General features: G+C 44.4%; 1 protein-coding gene across 3 annotated transcripts in view; it reads left to right on the top strand.

The window, feature by feature from the left end:
• Positions 1–16715: 16715 nt before the first annotated feature.
• The window catches only part of LOC105005642 (protein ELFN1), a 109640-nt gene continuing 102674 nt past the window's right edge, over positions 16716–23681 (top strand). For all 3 annotated transcript variants that reach the window (XM_029122487.2, XM_029122485.2, XM_029122486.2), the window contains exon 1: positions 16716–17183. The gene's annotated coding sequence lies outside the window, so the exon portion shown is untranslated. The remainder of the gene's footprint in view (positions 17184–23681) is intronic.

Here is a 23681-nt window from a genome sequence, read left to right as displayed (position 1 = left end):
CGCACACACGCATGCACACACGCACGCACACACGCACGCACACACGCACGCACACACGCACGCAAACACACGAGGGAGACAGACCTGTGTGAACCACTAAGCCCCACATGACGAGGGTCATAACTCACAGACTCGTTAAATGTGTGTGCGTGTGTGATTTCAAGGTGGTCGTTCCTTGAAGCCTACTTAATAGCCCGCCCCTTTAAGTGGTCCTGCAGGATTCCTAATTTCTTCTCAACTCATCCCTTCTCAACTCATCCCATTGTCACAGAGAATAACATGAACAAAGAAGCTAATTTAATGTGTAGAGGTGTGGCAAGAAAGAAATGGATGAGCAGCGATGTGGAGATAAAGAAACGGTTGAGTTGTGGTGACAGAGATATGGATGAGTGGAGGAGGGGTGAGAGAGATATGGATGAGTGGAGGTGTGGTGAGAGAGATATGGATGAGTAGAGTTGTGGTGAGAGAGATATGGATGAGTGGAGTTGTGGTGAGAGAGATATGGATGAGTGGAGTTGTGGTGACAGATATGGATGAGTGGAGGAGGGGTGAGAGAGATATGGATGAGTGTAGGTGTGGTGAGAGAGGTATGGATGAGTGGAGTTTTGGTGAGAGAGATATGGATGAGTGGAGTTGTGTTGAAAGAGATATGGATGAGTGGAGGTGTGGTGAGAGCGATATGGATGAGTGGAGTTGTGGTGACAGAGATATGGATGAGTGGAGTTGTGGTGAGAGAGATATGGATTAGTGGAGTTGTGGTGAGAGAGATATGGATGAGTGGAGTTGTGGTGAGAGAGATATGGATGAGTGGAGTTGTGGTGAGAGAGATATGGATGAGTGGAGGTGTGGGGAGTGTGTGACCATTGTTCACAGTTTTACTGATGGAGTGCAGGTCAAGGTACTTGTATTTGAGGACTAGCATAGGTGTGTGTGTGTGTCTTTGTGTCTTCTGATTGAATGTGTCTATGTGTGTGTGTGTGTGTGTGTGTGTGTGTGTGTGCAGAGTTGTTGAATCTGTCACACAGCTGTATTGCCTGCAGGTGACAGCTGTTTCTGTCCCGACACAGAACACTAGGACTTACCTGGAGCCATCTCTCCCTCTCCCTTTCCCTCTCTCCATCTCTCCCTCTCTCCCTCTCCCCTCTCCCTCTCCATCTCTCCCTCTCTCCCTCTCCCCTCTCCCTCTCCATCTCTCCCTTTCTCTCCCTCTCTCTCTCTCTGTGTTGCATGCTGGGAGATTGGGCTGTGAGGATTTTTGGAGGTTTGATTTTGTTTTGTATGATTTTTTGTTTCCAACTTTTGGTTCCTTAATTTCTCTTCATACCATATTGGCGCGTAGGTTTTGCAGGGGCAGTTTAGTTTGTTTGGGTCTTGACGGTATGGCAGCCGCTATTGCTGGAGGGGATGTCGCTTAGGCATGGTTTCAGGTGTGTACCGGTGGATGGAGTTGAGGAGGTTCTGCTGGCCGTTGGCGAACAGGGAGGTGCTGAACATATTCACTTGTCGTCTAGAATGAACAAAGCAGTTATTGTGTTTATGAAGAAAGCAGCCTTGGTAGGTACGCTGATTGCTAGTGGGCTTTTTGTTAGGAATGAATTGTTGTTTGTTTCCGACTGTTTCTACACCTTCGAATAGGGTTGTTGTGGCGAATTTGCCGCCGTTCATTACGGATGAGCAGATCCGAAAGGAGCTGGTTTGGTTTGATAAAGTAGCTAGCGGTTTTCGTGTCCTGTCGGTGGGGTTTTGGGCAGAATCAGTGAAGCATGTTGTCTCCTTTCGTAGGCAGGTGTTTATGTTTCTCAAAAATGCAGATCAGCAGCTCAATGTCTCTTTTAAGATCCGTCACGGGGATGGCGTGTACGCAGGTTTTGCCGGTACAGACAGTCTGCGTTGTTTTGAATGTGGTGATCTGGGACATAAGAAGTTTGCCTGTCCGCACAGGATTCAAGGACAGGGACAGCAGCCGCCGGTGGCTGCCGGGCGGAGTGTCCACCCGGTAGGTAGGGAGGGGGATCTCCCTGTGGTGGCCGGTTGTAGCTCCGGTTTGGGACAGCAGACCTGGAGGGGTCGTGGTGCCCGGGAATGTGTGGCTGGGTTGAGAGATGGTGTGCAGCCCACGGTGTTAGTTGGTGTTGTTGATGGTACAGAGGTTGTGGTATCAGTGGATAGTGCTGTTGCAGTGGAGAAGGTTGTGGTGGGAGATTCTCCAGTGAGGACTGTAGAGAAGGAAGGGAGCGGTGTGGTGGTGGATGCTGTGTCAGGAACAGCAACTCGATACCGCATGGAGGACGCCACCAAGTTGTTGATGATCAGCACCTGTCCTCGGTATGACACCTGGGAGAGGAGCCACCTCCACATCATCAGCCCTGAGACACCCCCACCCAGTTCCTCGTGACCCAACACTCTGATCCCAGATACACCCCTAAAATCTTAATCCCATGAATCCCTTAATCATTACCTCATTCCAACCCCCCAGGAAGCCTAGGATGTACCCTGTCCCCCCTGTGTCCCACACAGCAATGCCCCACTCTTGCCCTTGCCCCTACAAACTCCCAGCTCCCAAACGGTCTGGTGACCTCCAGTGGAGGGTTTTACATGGGGCCCTGGCCACCAATAGCTGGTTGACTCCAGTTGACCCTGGGCTTGAGGAAGGCTGTCCTTTTTGTATGATGGCTGAGACTCTCCAACATGTCTTCTCTGTATGTGCTGGGTTGATGCCGTTGATGTCACTGTTGGAATCTGTGTGTGTGAGGTTGGGGGAGTGTTTTTGTTTAGAGATGTTTGTGATGGGACCTCGGTATTCAAAGGAGGAGAAGAGCAAATGTGTTTTGTTGAATTTTTTGTTTGCCCAAACTAAGTTGACTGTTGACAAGGTGGAACCGGGTCATGGGGTCAGGGGGTTAGGGGTTACGGACCCGGTGTTGTTATTTAGGGGTTTGGTCTCTGCGTGCCTTAGGGTCGAGTTTGAATTTTACAAACTTAATGACAGTGTTGAACTATTTGAGGGGGTTTGGGGACTTGGGGGCGCTGTCTGTGTGGTTGGACAAGGGGGCTTTGAGGTCCAGTTGTGATTTGGGTTTGAGGTATGTATTTGTGTGTGGTGTAAGATGTTTGTGTAGAAACACACCATGTGTTTTTATGGGGGTTGGGTTGTGTGTGTGCTGGGGGTGGGTGGGGATTTCTTAATGTAATGTAGATGTCTTATTAAAGAAAGATACAAATCTTTCTTTAATCTAAAAATCTCTCTCTCTCTCTCTCTTTCTCTCCATCGCTCCCTCTCTCTCTCTCTCCCTCTCTTTCTCTCCCTCTCTTACCCTCACTTTCTCACTTTCTCTCTCTTTCTCTCTCTCTTTCTCTCTATCTAGGTCTCTTAACACTGTCACATTGGTTCTTTGTTCACCAGTAACTTGCCACTCAGAGAAACATTAAATGTACAAGTGGGACTTTCAATAAGAAATGTAATAAGATGTACCGTACTGGTGCAAACGTCTTGGGCCACTTGAGAAAGACTGTTAAAATACATTTTTCTGACTTTCTAACTTTAAAGTAAACACAAATAAACACAACATAAAATAATCTAACAGTTTTGTGTTTTTAAAATCATCCCTATGCAAAACTGAAGCGGTTTGCATTGGCAGGCTGTTGTGTAGTTTTTCAAATAGTCCTGCGGAAAAGTTTACATACAACACACAAAACATACTCAGAATACACACTAAACATACTCAGAATACACACTAAACATACTCAGAATACACACTAAACATACTCAGAATACACACTAAATATACTCAGAATACACTCAAAGCATACTCAGAATACACACTAAACATACTCAGAATACACACTAAATATACTCAGGGTACACACAAAACATACTCAGATTACACAAAAGATACCAGCAACACACAAAACATACTCAGAATACACAAAAGATACCAGCAACACACAAAACATACTCAGAATACACAAAAGATACCAGCAACACACAAAACATACTCAGAATTCACAAAAGATACCAACAACACACAAAACATACTCAGAATACACACAAAACATACTCACATTATACAAAAACGGTAAGTCCATAAGATGAAGGAACGTGAGCGGTGAAAGTAAATGCTACACAAATAATTAACAGCTTACGTGCGCATTAACAGATATACGGTCCAATATAGGTGCTTAATGCGTCTTCCCAGATTCAGGGGACGGCAGAGTTTGGGGTGCCATACAGTGCAGATGTTTAATTAGCAGGTGACAGTTGGGAGGTGTCGTGATGTGGCCAGAACAGTCCTATTAGTCTCTGTAGAGCAGATGGCAGGCTAATGAGGAGCACGTCACGGGGAAAGGAAGTGTTCAGGTCCCGGGCTTGTTTTGGTCCTGATTAACCTGCACTGCCCACCTGCTGGGGAAAGATCATCAATGCGACGTTGTATGACACAAACAAACAAACAAACAAACAAACAAACAAACATGGGGCCACTCTAAAGGGTGGCGCCAACATTGTGGACATTGTGAGAGGTTGTGCACAGTAAAATATTGAGAGCACATTTCAACATCTATATTTGTATTATTCATAAAAGTTTTTATCCCCCCCCACCACGAAAGTGCATTCATATGTGTGCATTAGTTCACTCTTCAAGAGTCAAATGCACATCGTTCCAGAACAAAGTGTCTTGTTCAAAGCGGTCACCACAGAGCGGAAGATGGATGCATTCTCCAGGCGTTGTTGCAGAGGCCGTGTAATAATTTATCCAGAAAATGTTACAACTGAGTCAGGAGGAAAGAAATCCGTAGCTAAATTGCCGAGAGGATCCCCGAGAGGGCAGAGTACATGGTACATTCAGAGGACTCAAAGTCAACCTTTTGTTAGCGTCCAAATGTCTGGAAAACAGCCCTCCACAAGGCCAGCCGAACATCTCAGGAAGTAAATCAATGAGGTGGAACATTGATTGAACCCCCGCCCCCCTCTGAGAAATGAGATATTGGTGTTGACAGAATAATGACATTGTGATGGTTCAGGTCTCGGACGCCACTGATCCTCTATGACTGCCGCGGGTCACATTCCGGCCGACGCAGTCCTCAGCACGGTTACATCACGGGTGACACCTGCGTGACACCTCCCTCGACGTGCGGTGGATGACCACTACCTTGGCGAGGAGGTGCGCAGACTTAGGTTGGAGCCACAGGCAACATCAGGACCTGCTGAGGAAGATGCTCAGCCGCCACCGTCCATCTTCCACTGTAGAAAGAGTCTCACATCAACCCAGGACGTAACCAACTGCACACGCAGCCAAGAATGAACCGGCCACCCCTTAGAGTCTGGCTCCTCTCTAGGTTTCTTCCTGGGGTCCCAATCTTCCCCAACCCCCATCTTATGTAATGTCTATCCTGCACAAAAGCAAGAGATGTCCACCCTTCTACCATATAGAGGGGAAATGCCACACTCCGTCAATGTGGAATCTTTTTGGACTTCATGTAGAATCCTTTGTGGAGGTGTCAATATGTAAACAATTCTATATATAACAGGATTCTAAATATAAAAATATTCTCTATATAAAGGGATTCTAAATATAAAATGATTCTCTATATAAAGGGATTCTAAATATAAAATGATTCTCTATATAAAGGGATTCTTAATATAAAATGATTCTCTATATAAAGGGATTCTTAATATAAAATGATTCTCTATATAAAGGAATTCTTAATATAAAATGATTCTCTATATAAAGGGATTCTTAATATAAAATGATTCTCTATATAAAGGGATTCTAAATATAAAATGATTCTCTATATAAAGGGATTCTAAATATAAAATGATTCTATGTATCAAAGGATTCTACACATAGCACATAGTTGGTAATGTGTGCTCTGGCACAATGTTCACCTGGCCCATGAACACAACCCCCACAGATCCAGAGAACCTGGAGCATCACCACCTCAGGTAACCTCCATAGTCCCGTCCCCAGGCCGGGCCCCTTACCATACAGGACAGCCACATCCCCGCCGTAGGGTCCACATTCTGGCAGGTTGACAGGGCAATTTGCAGACCCACCCAGCTCCCTATTTAGCAGATTTCATTGTAGATTTAAGTACTGATTTGCCTTGCCGGACAGATTTGGTAACAACCCATTGATAACATGCTACTAACCTAAGCCACACGTTTTGGCTCGGCTACTGTCCACCAAAGTAGATGGGATGGAGGGGAATAATCTTTCACTCGGAATTGAAAGTGCAGAACATTTACATCAAAAACTGAACTGAACTTCTACAATTACAATTATGTTTTTTCAGTGACTTTGCAAAACTACTCACTTGGTTGTGTTCTGTATCTAGTTTTAATCTGCTCATTGGTGACTTTAACATGCCCACTGATGAACCACCCGGCAAACTTGCTAATTGCATTTGTGCTGTTTGGATCTGTGTCAGCATGTTCATTTGTCCAAATTATCAGGGGTGCATTATAGATCTTGTCTACTTTTGTGAACTAGGAACTAAATGGTGTGACTTGGGTTTATCTGCCTGCAGGGCCCTTCTCATGACTGACTCCATTCGATTCCCTGCCCCAAGTAAAAACAGACTTATACGCGTCTCGAGTCTGAAATATATCATCCCCAAGCTCATTTGCAGAAGCGTTATCTGATGTGCAATTATTCCCAGCGTCTTCAGCCACACTCAAAGTGGCAGTTGAACAACATAATCAGAGACAGTGCAGAGTGCTCCTAAACGCCGCCTCGTTAAAAACACGGCAGTTCTCCTTGAAACGCGTCTTGGTCTCACGGTTCAACAGAGGTCCACAGGACATCCGGTGAGGGTTCACAAGCGTAAAACTGGAGATTCAGTTTGTTTGTCCACGTTAATGTTACTTAGCCAGGTTTTACACTAACGGCCAAAGGCAGGACAACGGTAAGACATAAACACACGCATGCAGAATGGATGGATGCTCAGCTGGTGCGCTGATGAGGTAGCAGTTCGGTTAGCTTCATTTTGAAGGAGTGAAGTGTGATAAAGGAATGGAGAAAGAGTGCACACACATGGCTGCAGCCTAGATTTGACTCCAGTCCACTTCTCTTGTCAGCAAGAACGACTCTCTTTCTCCTCCTTTTCCTGTCCAATAAAGCATAGAATGTCTGAATATGCGCCGCCATTACAATGTGTGGGGTCACTTAGAAATGTCCTCGTTTTTGAAAGAGAAGAGTATTTTTTAGTCCATTAAAATAACATCAGATTGATCAGAAATACAGTGTGGACATTGTTTATGATGTAAATGACCGTGGTAGCTGGAAACGGCTGATTTTTTTCTGGAACATTTACGGAGGCCTGTTGTCAGCAGCCATCAGTTGTGTTTGCTAATCCAAGTTTAAAAGGCTAATTGATCATTAGAAAACCCTTTTGCAATTATGTTAGCAGAGCTGAAAACTGTTGTGCTGATTAAAATAGGAATAAAACTAGTCTTCTTTAGATTAGTTGAGTATCTGGAGCAACAGCAATTGTGGGTTCATTTTCAGGCTCAAAATGGCCAGAAACATCAGTCTATTCTTGTTCTGAGAAATGAAGGCTATTCCATGTGAGAAATTGCCAAGAAACTGAAGATCTCATACAACACTGTGTACTACTCCCTTCACAGAACAGCACAAACTGGCTGTAACCAGAATAGAAAGAGGAGTGGGAGGCCCCGATGCACAACTGAGCAAGAGGACAAATACATTATCTAGTTTGAGCAACGTTAATGTGATTTCTTTTCTGATTTTAAGCTCTCATTTGAAGTAAATTTTTCTGCAGCCGCTAGAAAAGCTCATTCTTTTTCATGTAACCTTCAGCTGGATGAGATCACTGGGATCGTGTCGTTCTCATCTAGCGTAAATACGGAAAGGCTTGTGTTTGAGTACTGCAGTAAACTACCAACAGGAGTGCCAATGTGGTTTCTGTTGTGTTCCAGAGGACCTGGATAATCATATAAACCTCACCACAGAACCACATTCGCCCCAGGATCCCCCCCCCCCCATAGACAGGGCGTGTCCTGAAGATTTTGACTGTGGTGGCCAAGGTGGGGCACAGACCCCATTTAGGTGGGGGGGGGGGGCATAAGATTTTAAACCACAATATAGATGTTTTTTTCATTAGAATTGTCATCATTCAATACATTAAAGGTTTTAACTCATAATTCGATCCTTTCCCTGTTCAAACGAAACAATTCCAAATGTATTGTTAGGGTTTGCATTCAAGGTCAGGACTGTATATCATTGTGCCGTTTGCTGCTCACTTGAAAGAGATATCACTACCAACTCAGCTATTTCAAGATAAATCAAGACGCAACATTCTACTTTCCACCCATCATGATTGTATGAAAGAAATGATGCATTGGTCAGTCGTACCCACATCTTTCTTGGGAATACCCATCAGTCTAAAAATGTTTTTGTTACCCTGAAGTAGCTCACCTGAATAAAGCAGCCAATTGGCTGACACGTTGAAAGAGGTGCTCTGGAATACATCTAATGGAATGGGGGTCCCCAGGAGATATTTGATAACCACTGCATTTATGCATTCAACCAGGTCTATTCCAGATCTGCATTAATGCCCAGATGTTATAATGTCCATTTCCCTACAGGTAACTATTGCTAACATCTCTTTGCAGGTCAGGTAGTCTTTTTTTAGGGTCATCCTTAGAAATGATGATATTAACATCAGCAAAGTATTTAGTTGTTTCACTTTATTAAGTAACATGTAAAAACTGTAATAATCAAAGTCTGTTCTGCTCATATGTTTTTAGGTTTCTAAGAGCAAGCTGAAATACAATCCGCAAATTAAAAAAACTCTTCGTATATTGATTGATGACAAACTTTTGCATATTGTAGGCTACATGTCAAGTATTTCAGACCCTTTTTTATGTATGCACCATTCTTTTGAAAGCAGGAAGTCATGGGTGAATTCTGGCTTTGGGAGTACTCAAGCCATGGATGATTTTTGTAACAAGAGTCATTTAATGCCCTTTTCCTGTTACCTTGAATAGTTCTTGGAAATACAGGTGCTGGTCACAACATTTGAATATCATCAAAAAGTTGATTTATTTCAGTAATTCCATTCTAAAAGTGAAACTTGTATATTATATTAATTCATTACACACAGACTGATGTATTTCAAATGTTTATTTATTTTAATTGTGATGATTATAACTGACAACTAATCAAAATCCCAAATTCAGTATCTCCGAAGATTTTTGATGATATTCTAATTTTATGACCAGCACCTGTACATTTAAATGTGGCTGCACTGGACCCTGTGAGGGTGAGGTGACAGACAGCTCCGTCATCTCCCACTTTTCCCGGTTTCCTTTCATCCTTGAACACATCCCGGACTTGTTTTGTGGCTTGTCTCCAATCATCACTCACACTAGGTCCCAATTAGTCATCAGTATGTGTTTAAATGTTTCTCCCTCACTTTTCGGTCATTGTTCCCTGTCTCCGTATGTTTTCACGGTCAGTGGTGAGTGGTTTGTTCTGTTTCAACCTTTGCTTTTCATTCAGTTTGTTTCTGTGCTCAGTGTTTATTTTTCTATTGAACTGCAACATCAACTGCCAACTCTGCCTGCGCCTGGTTCCTCCTCTCCGCCAGTATACCATCCGTGACAGACCCAATGCGCTGGATTGTGAAACACTCTGCAAATGATACGTTATCAAGATTAGTAAAGTTACAGGCTTTATAACACCAGCAGGAAAGTGGCTGTGTTTGGCGGAGTATAGACAATGTGTTTGGTGATTTGACCATTAGGTTCATTGTTTATAATGTAGAATTGAATGCAAGCATTATCGAAAACGAGATATGGTCTAGATATGGCGTTGGGTGATGTGAGATTGTTTCCAGGGGTAAGAGGCTCCCTTTCACAGTCGGAGCCTCCTAACTGATGGGCCCTGGTAATGGGATCCGGTCCTCTTCGTCTGCATGTTGCTGGTCACGCTTCCGTAAAGAATCTAATGACAAAAATGCAATCCGTTACAAGGACACCGGTAGGTGAACTTGAACATGTCGTATTCAATTTAGTTTTAAAACTTTTGAAAGGTGAGATGAAAACAACAAATGGGGAAAAGGTTAGTTCGTTTACCTACAAATGCCACAGCAGTCTGTGCTGGAAAGACTATCTCGATGGACACTCCCAGATAAAATGCCTTAAGACCAAAATGGAAGCTGTTATGATGACCGCAATGACTGTGCTTAGAGCTGACTTTTATTTTGCTTAACTAGAACATCAACTAAAGAACAGTTTGTGTGGAATGTGGTGTTCAACATTTAATGTTGTTAAAGTATTGTTTTCTTGGTTGGCTTATTCTACGAGTGAAAACAGGTCAATGTTGCCTTGGTTTATTCGGCGCCCAACTCAAAACTAGCTAGACAGCCGGTTAACTAACCTGAGGTAACACACTAACATTAGCGTACTGCAGCTAGCTAGCTAAAATAGCACCAGAGAGGCAACGTGTTTTATTTCTGAAAAACTAGGATCATGTCAAACGAGTTGCAACGTCAACTTTAAGTCCGCTGATTATCATTGTTAGTTAAAACACCAAGATGATACACCTAAAGGTTAAGGTGAAAAGTTATCCATTCTAGTCAAGTAAAAAACAACCAACCGGTCTACTGGTGTTTCATTGGTCAGTCTAGTTTCAAAAGTAGACGCTGTCCGTACATCCAGGAACTCACTGCGTGTCTAGAAGGTGCCTGTACCGGAATCAGATTAACAGTTCCAAATGTACTTGAGAAAGATATAACACTGACATCAGATCAGCTCTTAGTTGCACAATGGCCAATGGGCCTGCGCTATTGAGTTGATCTACTTGAGTAACGGCCTATCAGATCAGAGTTTTTGGGGTGGCCAATTCAGATTTCAGTGGTGGCCATTGCCACCTCCTGGACACACCCCTGTCAATAGAGGATACAATGCAGATCAATTTCAGCCCTGTGGAAAACATGTGGAGTGAGCTGAAGAGAAGAATCCACAAGTGAGAACCCGAAGACTGAATTAATGCTCTTATTTATATACTTTGAGAAAATATTACATTTCCTAATAAGATTTTTTTTACCCTTTTACTTCAATTAAAAGTAGAGATTTCTCTCATATTTTGAGTTTAAGATCAAGCTGATAAACAACAATTCTTCTAAGCATTTTTGCTAATCTTCAAGAGTGCCACTTGACTTCTGGAGGGCCTGAGTGTTTGTTCCAGCTCATGCGCATTAAAACATACTTCTATAATGCGTAACGTACTGCGCACAAAATCGGTCACATAAATGGTTCACTAAGGAGACAGTAGTGTCATATGGAGTTCACTACTGAGGGAATAGGGTGGCATTTGGGGACGGGTCCCTGGTGAGATATTGGAGGTGCAGGATTTGGTTCTAACCAGGCACAAACACACTGTATACTCAGCTGAAGCCGTGATCAGTACTTGATGATGGTCCATCTCATCTTGGTACCTAAGACTAACAGAATTGGATCTTTAGCAATGCACACACACACACACACACACTGTAATCTACTGGTCATCAAATTCTATGGATGCCCGCTTCATTGGTTAATTTGCAGCTCTATCGATCCAGATTGTGCTAGCTTGTGTGTGTGTGTGTGTGTGTGTGTGTGTGCGTGTCTCTATGTAGCCCGCAGTGGTTGAATGTTTATATATCCCAGTGGGAGCCCATAAATGTCTAGGACTGGAGGATGTATGGACTTGCTCTGGAAGAGTAGTGGAGAGGAGGTCTAGGAGGAGAGGCCCAGCAGAGTGCCTCTCAGCTGGGATGAAAAACAGCCAGCCCCACCCGGGAGGACTGGAGCCCAAACCCCTCCATTACTATCACACTGCTCTCAATGTACTGTATCAAGCACTCGCTGTTTGTGTGTTTATTGGTGTGTGTGCCTTTGTGTGTGTACGCCTGTGTGTGAATTCAAACGTCAGCCACAGCGTCCACGCATAAACAGTGTGATAATGAATGCAGCTTGGGTTTGTAACCCACGGCTACGTCCCAAATGGTACCCAAATTCCTCGTGAAGGGCACTCGTTTTGATCAGAGTTCTATGCGCCTAGTTCTCCTCGTACTGAACGGAGCGGAGTTTTGGCCGCAACGCAGGTCAATGCTTTTGAAATTAGTTCCTGACCTGAATTATGTTGCAATCACAGCAGAGGTTACTAAGTTCAATAACAACTGATTTAATTGGCCCAGAGACAAACTTATTGTCTAACACGTGTGCACACACACACACACACGCGCAAAGACGCCCCCACACACACGCACAGTCACCATGGTACAAATGCAGTCATGTTGAATTGACTGCAGTCGATGGCTGTGTGAAATATAGAGGCAAAAACTGACTGGGGGACCCCCACCCCAATACACACACACGCACACCACAGACACAGACAAAAACACACCCTGTTTTACCATTTGAAATATCTGTGTGTCGAGGAGCCGCGGATCAAGACTATCGTCTGTCTTCTGCCCAATACAATGCCGTGTTTGTCATAGAGCGTGTGGGCGTGTGAGATTCAGCCTGGTCTCAGCAGAAGCTCAGTTTTCCGGTGTGAGTGAAACCCATCCACCAGGGGCAGGGGCAGTGGGAAACCCGGTTTGATTTAAATACACTTGTGGTTTACGTGGACATTCTGGATGGCTGACTTTAACTCCTTAAGTTCTGGGGTGAACTAAATGAGAAAGTGTTTTTATTTTTATTCCACCATTTATGGGGTTGCCAGGCCCTTGGAACATGCCTCAGGACAACCAGGCCTGACACCTTCGAACGATCTCTCCTCGTTAGCTACCTGGTTCCAGCTACCTACTTGTGTTGCTGATCTAGATTATTCTTGACAACTCCTGCTGTCGTTGCCCACAGCTGAAATGTCTGCTTTGCTATTTTTGTCTCTAACATGTTTTCTATGAAAAGCCAATGTACGTTTATTAAATTTTGTCCTGAGCATATTGCCTTCTGCACCAAAATGACCACCGTGATAATTTTGAACACCCCGTTCTGAAAAGCCAACTGACATTTACATTGACTCCTGAGGCGTAGGTCTTTTCTACCTGCTGGTCAACTTAGCGTTTGAATGTCCGGATGTGGCCTTAATAATCTCCGCCCGGTGCAGCCCCCCCCCCCCCCCCCTCCGCCCCCCCCGAGGGACTCTGCGTTTCAGGGGAGTTGTTTCTTGCCACTGTGCTTCAACATCTTATTGCCCCTCTGGGTTTTAGGCCGGGTGTCTGCGTGACCCCTTCGTGACATCACATTAAGTAAAAAAGATAATTTATAAGATAATTTAGATTTGTGTTTGTGTGGGTGTGTGTGTGAGGATACTAAAATAACAAAAAGTTGACCTTTGAGGGACCTTTCACCCACAAGAGGTGAGGGGTTATTGTCATTATACAATGATTAGCATGTCATTATAAAGGGAATAGTGTCACATTATATAGAGAAATGTAAAAATGGGGTTTGTTATTGACATGCGATCGCTGTAGTTTAGAATTTCGTTTTAAAGTTTCTCGTGGGGACATTTTGGAACTCGTTTTGGTGAGTCCATCCACTACCATTGGTGGTATAATGTCGACTCGATGGGCGTGTCTAGGAACACCCAGCAACCCACTGTTGGGGTATTCCATGTCAAAGAACATTGTTCCCTATTACCCTTCTACTTATAATGATAATTTTATGGTGGGGACAAATGACGCATTCAAACATCCTGCCAACTGACATCACTACAGCAGAAGTTATTTTTCGTAGTAGATCGTTGCAGAATTTCATAGTAGTGGAAGGACAATAACAGGATTTAGGGATGCTGCCCACAGTTCATATGAGCAGAAACTAATAGAAAAATTATGGAAAATAAAATAGATTTTTAGTTGGGACCTTTCATAAGTTGATAAAAAAAAAAATTAAACGTCAGTTTGCAATAAATTACAGACAAAAATAAATTAAAACAAATGTATCTGCCATTCTTATTACAAAATGAAAAGGGTAATTTACATTCAGAAAAACGCAGGCAAACACACACACACACACACACACACACACACCAACAGTGTGCTTCAATCTTTTGTAGTGAATGTGTCTCCAGTTATTGAGGTTGACCACAATGACAGTGAGTTTAATGACCAAATGTTTCATTTCAGCTATAGATATGGAAATGTGTGTCTCAGTCTCTCTCCCTGTTTCTCTAACAGTCTCTCTCTCTATCTCTCTCTATCAGTCTCTATACCTGTCTCTCTCTACCTGTCTCTCTCTACCTGTCTCTCTCTCGATCTCTCTCTACCTGTCTCTCTCTACCTGTCTCTCTCTACCTGTCTCTCTCTATCAGTCTCTCTCTCTATCTCTCTCTATCTGTCTCTCTCTACCAGTCTCTCTCTCTATCTCTCTCTACCAGTCTCTCTCTACCTGTCTCTCTCTATCGGTCTCTCTCTCTACCGGTCTCTCTACCTGACTCTCTACCTGTCTCTCTCTCTGTCTCTCTCTCTGTCTCCCTCCCTGATGCTCTGCTTCTGTCTCTTTCCATGTCTCTCTGTCTCTCTACCTTTCTCTCTCTCTCAGTCTCTCTACCTGTCTCTCTCTCAGTCTCTCTCCCAGTATGTTTCTCTCAGTCTCTCACCCTGTCTCTCTATCTATGCTTCAGTCTTTCTGTTTCAGTCTCTCCACCTGTCTCTCTCTCTCTTCTTCAGTCTGTCCAACATGTCTTCTCTGTATGTTCTGGGTTGATGCCGTTGATGTCATTGTTGGAGTCTGTGTGTGTGAGGTTGGGGGAGTGTTTTTGTTTAGAGATGTTTGTGATGGGACCTCGGTATTCAAAGGAGGAGAAGAGCAAATGTGTTTTGTTGAATTTTTTGTTTTTCCCCAAACTAAGTTGACTGTTTGGTTGACAAGGAGGAACCGGGTCATGGGGTCAGGGGTTACGGAACCGGTGTTGTTATTTAGGGGTTTGGTCTCTGCGTGCCATAGGATCGAGTTTCAATTTTACAAACTTATTGACAGTGTTGAACTATTTGAGGAGGTTTGGGGACTTGGGAGCGCTGTCTGTGTGGTTGGACGAGGGGGCTTTGAGGTCCAGTTGTGATTTGGGTTTGAGGTATGTATTTGTGTGTGGTGTAAGATGTTTGTGTAAGAGGTGTAGAAACACACCATGTGTTTTTATGGGGGTTAGGTTGTGTGTGTGCTGGGGGTGGGTGGGGATTTCTTAATGTAATGTAGATGTCTTATTAAAGAAATCTGTCTTTCTGTTTCAATCTCTCTCCCTGTCTCTCTCTCTCTGCTTCAGTCTTTCTGTTTCAGTCTCTCTCCATGTCTCTCTCTCTCTCTCTGCTTCATCCTTTCTGTTTCAGTCTCTGTCCCTGTCTCTCTATCTCTGCTTCAGTCTTTCCGTTTCAGTCTCTGTCCCTGTCTCTCTCTCTCTCTCTCTCTGCTTCAGTCTCCTTTCCTGTCTCTCTCTTTGTCTCCATCAGTTCCTTACCTCTATCCATTTCCTATTGGTCTTTTTCTTACTTTTCTCTCACTTTTCTGTCTCTCTTCTCTCTCACTTCTTTCTCCACCCTTGTATCTGCCGTGAGTGAGAGACCCATGGGAGATCATTAGCGCTGTACTCTAGGGACAACAGCAGTGAGTGTGAACGTGTGTGTGTGGTGTGTGTGTGTGCGTGCGCGCATGAATTAGTGTGAGTTTCAGTGTGTTTACCATGGCAAAATTAGTGACAGTCATCAGCATATGAAGTTACGTAACTGCAGCCAGACTAATATAATCAAACATAACGACTGGGGATCAGTGATAAGAAACCTCTTACATCATTCTCCTCTCCAGCATCGGTTACTTCTGCCTGCCACCAATGCTTCCTATACAGTCAGTCTACTACAAACTACTGGGTTGGCTGAAACCTACCTAAAACACTCAAACACACACACGCGCGCACACACACAAACACACACTTGAACTAGTCTTGAACCACAGCTGTCCATGAGCAGATTCATTACCTGAAGCTTTTCGGATTACAGCTCCTTTACCTCCTCCTCATTTCCTATCTACCGTCTCTCCCTCTCTCTCTCTCCCTCTCACTCCCTCTCTCTCTCTCTCTCTCCCTCACTCATGTGTCCTTTTCTTCTCCTTGTCTCTTTTTAGATCTCTCTCTCTCTCTTCAGTGGTTATTCTCTGTCTTTCACCTGTCTGCAGGTTCATTTGGCTTCCCAGGTCTGTATATGTGTGTGTGTGTGTGTGTGTGTGTGTGTGTGTGAGAGAGAGAGAGAGTGTGTGTGAGAATGCAGATTAAGCCTGTTGGCTGTCAGGACCATCAGTTTCTACCCATGGTGCACTTGGGCATCATGCCAACACCTGATCACTATACCTGCTTACTCTCTCTCTCTCTCTGTCCCGTTATGATATTTATTGTTTGAGTCACAGATTTTCATGTGTGCACAGCATCATTTTTCTACGCGTTTGGCCTCGGCGGGAACGAACCCCACATCCCTTGTCGTTGAATAAATAAACGTTGGAACACAAGTGATTCTGGTTAGAGGCGTTGTATTTCCGTGACACGCTGTCGCGTAATAGTCTACAGCTGCCCGAGACCAACGTGTTTCCAATTAAACTTGACAATAAACTATTGTATTGCATTCATTGTATTGTAGCAGAGCAGTCTCATCTCTTTCCTGCTCAATAACAGCTGGCTTCGGTCTAGCCGCCAGGCGAGGAATAAAAGAGAGAGAGGGAGAGCGAGATGGAGAGAGAGGGCACAGCTGAGCAGCGCGCTCCTGACGCAGTAAGAGACGGATAGCGGACAGAACAGAACAGAACAGAGAAGAGAATAGAGAGAATAGAGGGAGAGAGAGCTGCATGCGCAAGACAGCAGTCGGTAGAACAGTGGCGCCGCTGTCTTGTCCGTTTTGTATATCGTGGCTGACACTACAGGCTTGAACGTGATGCTGCCGCCACTGTCAGTCGAAATCAGCGACTGTTGCTGCTCTCCTCCTTGAAGTAGAGGGGAGGGTAGAGATAGAGAGAGAGGCATAGATAGGAGAGGGGACGGATATAGAGGAGAGGGGAGATAGAGGAGAGGGGCACAGAACGGGAAGAGAGCAGAGTAGTACAGAAAAGAGCAAGATTTTGGGTCGAATCGGAGATGAATCGCTAACCAAACCTTCAGCTTTGGCTCTCCCAACTGTCTCGATGTTTTCAGACTAAGGTAAGATACATGGATGTTATATTCTGTTTCTATTGTTGCTATTGTATTCTATCTCCTACAGTGTGGGGCTGGGTTGCGTTGCGTAGGTAACTTTCATAGGCTACGAATTCGTTACCCCAGTTCGACGTCTACATTAGACGTTTGTCAAGGTGGGGAAAACGTCTAAACATGATTTGGAAGCCGTCCGTAGCCACGGTCTGAGTTGGTGGGTAAAATACGGAGTTTCCTTAAAATTAACTAAACACTAAAGAGCTATTTGGAGAAAAGCAAAAACAGGCAATAATTGTGGATAGTACCTCCTGCAGTGGCCTCTGATAAACTACAGTGTCTGCCCTCCTTGTCACTGTTGCTTCTTTCTGCACATTCCTCTCCGTCCTATCATGTCTCTGCAGGGGTCTGTCTTTTTACACAGACGTCCAGCTTCTCTTTGATTGCTGCTGTCATTTTTCATTGAAGGAAACAGTGAAATGAAGTCCACAAGCATGAGAATGGCTAAAATGATTGAGCCCAAAGAACCTGGACGTGTGTGAGATAAGATTGAACTTGGGGGGGGGGGAGCAGTCGTTGCACACTGCGGATATCGTAGACCTTACAACCACTTGGTGCTCATCTTCCATCTGATCTCTAACTCACCTCATGCTGTGCTTTGATGACCACTCAGGGCTAGCCTCAACCACTTGGGATGTTTTTTGTTTTTTTTGTGGAACCGCTAGTTGCTAGAAACCAGCTCTAAGCAAACCAGGAAACATGAGAAGAAATCTCTTGTAAAGTCAACACGAGCGAGAGGAAAAAAAACCTGCGCAAAACTGCTGGTCTGAGAACGTTTTTCTGGTGAGGAGTCAGTGTGAACATGACAATCCCTAATCAGGAGAAGGTGCTGACTGGTCCTAACCCAGAACCTATGTACCCCTTAAAACACAAACCTACGCCTTGTAAAAACTGCAACATGGACTTACTCCAAATGGAGAGAAAAAAGCATGGATTCACTAAAGCCACAAGGACAAATGTTATTTTGGTTACATTTGCTGTCCCTTTCCAGGTTTTAATCCAGCAGTAATATCCAACCCTAACCTTAACCCTAATACATAACCTGTAACCATAAAACTAAATCTTATAACTAAAACCTAAACTTTTAACCGTAATACCTACACTTAAACATAACACTAAAACCTAACCCAAAATGTTATCTTAACTTTTAACTGTAATACCAACACTTTAACTTAACACTAAAACCTAACCTGAAATGTTATCTTAACTTTTAACCGTAATACCTACATTTAAACGTAAAACTAAAACCTAACCCTAAATGTAATCCTAACTCTCAACCTCAGCCTAAACCATTTTACTTTCACTTCACCTATGAATCTTCACGTCCCCTCGGCTAAACGTTTCATACTGAAGCCATCTGTGAAATCACGTTGAGGCTTTAGGCTACCAAGTGGACATTGGAAGCTGCTGTGGGTCACCCCTCTCTGATGTATAGGACAGTGCATGTCTCCCCCTGATTTAGGCAACTTGTCGACGCTACAGCCTAGACTGGTGGATTGTGGGCAGGGTATGTTGCGTGTTTTTATGATCTCCATTCAGTCCGTAGTCTTTAGACTATATATGTTCATGTTCATGTGGGCTGTGTGTCTTTTGGCAATGGTCTAACGGGGCAGGCTGGTTTTCATTGATTGATAATCCAATAAGTTGATTGGATCCGTCTGATTAATAGCCCACATGGAAGGCCATCCCTTACATTATTAATGATTCCAATGGAAAATATGAATGCTAAAGACTATACTTGATTTCATATGGGCCCTGTGGATATATACCTAAATGTTTTCAGGAAATGTAAAGCACAGAATAGGCTACAACCTGTGATTCAACCACATGAAGCTGCATATAAAAGGGTTTGTAGTTGTCACACTTAATGCCTACAGTGGGTGCATTCCCTCTACAGGCCCTTATCGTAATGCATGTGGCTGTGACATCACACGGTTTAGAATGTTTAGAATGCAGGGTGGAATGCATGTGGCTGTGACATCACACAGTTTAGAATGTTTAGAATGCAGGGGGAATGCATGTGACCGTGACATCACACGGTTTAGAATGTTTAGAATGCAGGGGGGAATGCGTGTGACCGTGACATCACACGGTTTAGAATGTTTAGAATGCAGGGTGGAATGCATGTGGCTGTGACATCACACGGTTTAGAATGTTTAAAATGCAGGGTGGAATGCATGTGGCCGTGACATCATACGGTTTAGAATGTTTAGAATGCAGGGTGGAATGCATGTGGCTGTGACATCACACGGTTTAGAATGTTTAGAATGCAGGGTGGAATGCATGTGACCGTGACATCACACGGTTTAGAATGTTTAGAATGCAGGGTGGAATGCATGTGGCTGTGACATCACACGGTTTAGAATGTTTAGAATGCAGGGTGGTATGCATGTGGCTGTGACATCACACGGTTTAGAATGTTTAGAATGCAGGGTGCATGCGTGTGGCTGTGACATCACACGGTTTAGAATGTTTAGAATGCAGGGTGGAATGCATGTGGCTGTGACATCACACGGTTTAGAATGTTTAGAACGCAGGGTGGAATGCATGTGACCGTGACATCACACGGTTTAGAATGTTTAGAATGCAGGGTGGAATGCATGTGGCTGTGACATCACACGGTTTAGAATGTTTAGAACGCAGGGTGGAATGCATGTGCCTGTAACATCACACGGTTTAGAATGTTTAGAATGCAGGGTGCATGCGTGTGGCTGTGACATCACACGGTTTAGAATGTTTAGAATGCAGGGTGGAATGCGTGTGGCTGTGACATCACACGGTTTAGAATGTTTAGAACGCAGGGTGGAATGCGTGTGACCGTGACATCACACGGTTTAGAATGTTTAGAATGCAGGGTGGAATGCATGTGGCTGTGACATCACACGGTTTAGAATGTTTAGAACGCAGGGTGGAATGCATGTGCCTGTAACATCACACGGTTTAGAATGTTTAGAATGCAGGGTGCATGCGTGTGGCCGTAAAATCCCAGTTTAGAATATTTAGACTGGGGGGTGTGTTCATGTGGCCATGACATCATACGATTTAGAATGGGGGGGTGTGTTCATCTGGCTGTGTGAGGCCTTCACCTGTCATTTTGACTGGTTCATCTTCAGAACAAATGTTTACTGTGGTGTGTGTTGAGCATGTTAGTCTGTGTGTGTGTGTGTGTGTGTGTGTGTGTGTGTGTGTGTGTGTGTGTGTGTGTGTGTGTGTTGAGCATGTTAGTGTGCAATGTCACGTGTGTGTGCTTCATCCATGTGTACAGAGACCTGATGTCCCCATAAAGGGGTTAGGGTTTAGGTAGAATTTAGATAAAATGTAGGTTTAGGTATTAACGGTTACATTTAGGGTTAGGCGTTGGGGCTAGAGCTAGGTTAGGGTTAGGCGTTGGGGCTAGAGCTAGGTTAGGGTTAGGCGTTGGGGCTAGAGCTAGGTTAGGGTTAGGCGTTGGGGCTAGAGCTAGGTTAGGGTTAGGTGTTGGGGCTAGAGCTAGGTTAGGGTTAGGGTTAGGCGTTGGGGCTAGAGCTAGGTTAGGGTTAGGGTTAGGCGTTGGGGCTAGAGCTAGGTTAGGGTTAGGCGTTGGGGCTAGAGCTAGGTTAGGGTTAGGTGTTGGGGCTAGAGCTAGGTTAGGGTTAGGCATTGGGGCTAGAGCTAGGTTAGGGTTAGGTGTTGGGGCTAGAGCTAGGTTAGGGTTAGGGTTAGGTGTTGGGGCTAGAGCTAGGTTAGGGTTAGGGTTAGGTGTTGGGGCTAGAGCTAGGTTAGGGTTAGGGTTAGGCGTTGGGGCTAGAGCTAGGTTAGGGTTAGGCATTGGGGCTAGAGCTAGGTTAGGGTTAGGTGTTGGGGCTAGAGCTAGGTTAGGGTTAGGGTTAGGTGTTGGGGCTAGAGCTAGGTTAGGGTTAGGGTTAGGTGTTGGGGCTAGAGCTAGGTTAGGGTTAGGGTTAGGCGTTGGGGCTAGAGCTAGGTTAGGGTTAGGGTTAGGCGTTGGGGCTAGAGGTTTAGTGGAGGCATAAAGGTTCGTTTATTGAAATTAAGGTTAGGTTAGGGTAAGGGGGTAGGGAACATGGATTTCTGGATTTCATGATGTGTGTGTGTGTGGGAGAGTGTGTGTATGTGTGGGTACAGACTAGCTTACATGTTGGCCCAGCCTAGGTTCAGAACCTTGGACAGAACCTTGTTCTTTGTCCCAAGGTTGACTTTTAAAGATAATGAACTGTAAGCTACTGAGGCAACACCACCACGATTTACTGTTTACCGATGCCTCTCTCTATATTCATCAACAGAAAATCTGGAAGAGAAGGAAAAAAAGCATGACCTCAAGCAGTAAATATATTGAAATCCGCAGCTTCGTGTTGGGTTATGAACGCTAAACTGTGCAACAGACCTTGGCAGGACACGTTTCAACAATGCTGTCCTCCTTCTGACACTTTTTGACGAGGTAACCAGGTGCTGAACTAAGGCTGCTCTGGTTTTTTATTGGCCTGCTTGGCATACTATGAATAAAAAATGCTGAAGAAATGTTAAACAGTTCAACACTTTTTGTTCGGTCTGGCCTACTGATGAGAAACAACGGTAACGGACATTGACTGGTCCAGGGTCAAAACACTTGAAGGCAGTCTTTAAAAACAACATAGCAGTTAAAACGGTTCTCAGTGGTCCCTAAAGGACAATGTAACTATGTAATTATACCAGCGCTGTGTTTTCACTCCGCAGTTTGAACAGTGATCATGCTCACCCTTTAAACGGTCATTGAACCTGGGCAGCGCCGTCTAAAGCCTCACTGAAGAGTGCCGTGTGAGTTTGAAGCCTGTGTGTGTGTGTGTGTGTGTGTGTGTGTGTGTGTGTGTGTGTCAACAGGACCCCAGAGGGCATCAATAGTGGATTATTAGTCGTCATCATAACCTGCTGGTCGAACCTCTCACATGTGGTTCATGGACATTGCACTGACTGGTTACCTGGACGATACAGCCCATTGTTCTGCCATGGCAACCTTCGGATTTAAATGGATGGTGTAACCGGTGGGTCCCGTGAGGCAACCTGCTAATGGGGTCTCTGTGTTTGTGTGTGTGTGTGTGTGTGCTCTAATGTACTGATGGATACACATCAGCTGTAGATGTATGACATCACGGAACAGAGGGATTCCGGGCTCAGGGAAACAGTCGCATTCAAATAGGCGGTACGTCCAACTCCTTGCCTGTAGTTATTGCTACAGTACTTGAACCAGTGGTTGTCGTTGTTAATTATAAAGGCCAACTATCACTATGCAGGTCATACCATAACCAGTCTGCATTTCATGAATTATTAAGGAGCTAAACTGGTCTGCATGTCATTATTAATTAAATAGCTTAACTGGTCTGCATGTCATTATTAATTAAAGCTCAACCAGTCTAAATCCATACACCTGGATATACTTGGCTAGAATGTGACATCACCTTCCCCACCCAACATCTCGCTCTGTGTTGTCTCATTCTTTCTCTGGAGTTCTCTCTCTTTTTCACTTCGCCTCCCTCACCTCCCCACTCCTTCTCAGACTCCTCTCCCTCTCCTTCTCTCTTCCAATTGCCCTTCTCTCCCCTGCTCCTACCCCTCCCTCCCTCTGCTGAGGTGTTGCGTGTTCATTGAGTCAGCTAGTTTGTATGCCAGCTGCTTGTACTTTACTCCCTGGAGCTGAGAGGAAAAGGAGGAAGAGGAGGAGGGAGGAGGAGGAGGAGAGGAAGAGAGACAGATCGTGGAAAGGATACAGAGAGAGAGGAAAAGTGGGGAGAGGGAGGGGCATGCTGAATGACGTTGCGACAAAAGAGGAGTTTAACAAAGTAAAGGAGAAAAATGAACAAAGAGGCAGAGAGATCCAAAGAGAGAGAAAGAGAGATTGACAAAGAGTGAGAGAGAGAGAGAGAGAGAGAGAGAGAGAGAGAGAAAGCAAGCGGGTAGCGTAGAACATGTTATATTTTGACCATTTAAGTGTGTTTTTCCCCATGGTGAATTCTGTTAGAGATCTGCAGTTCACACACACACACACACACACACACACACACACACTGCCAACTCTGCATATACAGTACATCCAAAATGTCCTGAGGACAGCTCTGAAATATATTATTTAACATATGTGGGCTTACCTTAAATATATTCTTGTCTGGTCCTGCCCCAGCACAGAGAGAGAGAGGGATGGAAAGAGAGGTGAAGAAAGAGACCAGGAATGATAAAGGGATGGAGAGGAGTAAGAGAGCGATAAAGGGATGGAGAGAGAGATGATCGATAGGGATGGAGAGATATGGGAGAGAACGAAAGAAGGAAAGATAGACCTGAACAGCCTGGTCATAGAGACAAAACACTGACCAGGTACAGACTCAGTGAGAACAGCCTGGTCATAGAGACAAAACACTGACCAGATACAGACTCAGTGAGAACAGCCTGGTCATAGAGACAAAACACTGACCAGGTACAGACTCA

Source organism: Esox lucius, chromosome 9 (genome assembly GCF_011004845.1).
Source record: "Esox lucius isolate fEsoLuc1 chromosome 9, fEsoLuc1.pri, whole genome shotgun sequence".
NCBI lineage: Eukaryota > Metazoa > Chordata > Actinopteri > Esociformes > Esocidae > Esox > Esox lucius.
The sequence above is the reverse complement of the archived record's forward strand: the minus strand, read 5'-3'. Positions and strand labels throughout refer to the sequence as shown.